The following is a 1760-nucleotide window of genomic DNA, read 5'->3' as shown; positions in this document are numbered from 1 at the left end:
TATATATATATATATGTATATATATATATATATATATGTATGTATGTATGTATGTATGTTTTATATCCTACGTCCGGATGACCTCTACTCAACTACCTTGACGTCTAGACTTCTCCTTCTATACCTACGTATTGGGCAAGCGTACTTCATCATCTGGGGGTGTCGACACTACTGTATGTATGTATGTATGCTCGAAGTGTTACCCGATTTTACAAAATACTGCTCAAACTCAATTGCAAAATTCCTCCTGCGTTCTCCATAAAAGTGGAACGTTTTTTTTTTTACTTTCGTTCTGAAGTTTATTCACTGGAAAGAAACATATCTGTTTATTTCGATATTTTAAAGTATACAACGAGATCTTTGGATTTTCTCGAGCAACACAGACTAGCATTTACGAAATATCTTCACTGTAATCATTTAGTAAGAGAATTTTGCGCCCTTTCAGAGATTAAATGTAATATTCTAGATATGAGTCATTATAGTATAAAGTGTCAACATTGTGGCGAATGTGGGAAATTAGAATTAAGATACCTACCTTCTCTTCGTCGACGCAGACCTCTCCAGTGGTAACGTACCCTTCCACGTGGCCCGACTCGAACTGCTAAAAATAGCAGCTGCTGTCCCTCACTCGTGCCTGAGCGCGCGTCACCTACGCGCCCTTACTCATCCGAGTTCCGGTCAGCTCCCCAGCTACTGACGTCATCCCACAAACACTTCAGCTACTTCTATGTTTATAAGCAATTATTTGAAATGAAATCCAATATGAACTACATGTACACTTGTTATAGTTCCAATTGAGTTTGAACGATATTACCAACCACGTGTTAGTTTCGCATATATCTGAAAAGGCATAAATGATTAAGATATCTATTGTTGTCTCTTGTGTAGGAAAATGTCTTGAAACAATATGATTAAAATCGCATTAAAACAAAGAAAATGAAATATGTATGTGAGAGTGTGTGTCTGTGTAATTTTGCGTGTACATGCTTATGTATGTCTTAGAGTCTGCGGATGGTATGTATACATATATATATTTATGTCTATATTACATAAATATATGCAATATACATATATGTGTGGTGGGGTAAATGTGCGCGTGTTCGTCGTCTAGTGAGTGAATTAGGTAATTACCGCCGATTCGGATAGTATAGGACGGTGCCGTTGTCTTCAAAGAAGATTAATATATTCTTCACCCGTGTATTTCTGTATACGTATATAACCATGCGTATAAGGAAAGTGTCAAATTTGTCTACAATGTCAAGGTCAGCCAAAAGTATATATTTGTCCAGGGAAAGAAAGACAGCGGCAGAAAGGGAAGCATACCAAGAAACGAATAGACTGTGCATTACAAAAGCCAGAGCATCTCAAAATGATGAACAAAGGTATGCACGGCTGAGAGGGATTAGGATCTCCACTGCAGAACCAAGAGCAGTTGCAGCAGCTCAGAGAAGCATTATCTATGAAGCAGCTTTCAATTATGATCCAGCAGTTGATTATGTAGATGACACTAGGGTTTCTATTGGTGCAATGGCAACTGATTGCGTACATTGTAAAACAAGGAAGTGGCGTGGTGAGACATCTGCACTGTGTTGCAGTGGTACAAAGGTTAAACTCCCTGCAATACATCAAGCTCCAGAGCCTTTGAATAAACTATTTGTCATCAAGTGGCCAAGATTCACAGCACTTCCAAAATAAAGTTAGACAGTATAACTCCGTACTAGAAATGATATCGTTTGGACCCACAACTTTCAAGATCTAAG

General features: G+C 38.1%; 1 long non-coding RNA gene across 1 annotated transcript in view; it reads right to left on the bottom strand.

Moving 5' to 3' along the window:
- The window catches only part of LOC128247347 (uncharacterized), a 6512-nt gene extending 5089 nt beyond the window's left edge, over positions 1 to 1423 (bottom strand). The window contains exon 1 of the long non-coding RNA XR_008263742.1: positions 536 to 1423. This is a non-coding gene — a long non-coding RNA (uncharacterized LOC128247347). The remainder of the gene's footprint in view (positions 1 to 535) is intronic.
- Between the last annotated feature and the right edge of the window lie 337 nt (positions 1424 to 1760).

This window comes from Octopus bimaculoides, chromosome 3 (assembly GCF_001194135.2).
Source record: "Octopus bimaculoides isolate UCB-OBI-ISO-001 chromosome 3, ASM119413v2, whole genome shotgun sequence".
In the NCBI taxonomy this organism is placed as follows: Eukaryota; Metazoa; Mollusca; class Cephalopoda; order Octopoda; family Octopodidae; genus Octopus; species Octopus bimaculoides.
This window is presented reverse-complemented; position numbering and strand designations above follow the sequence as displayed.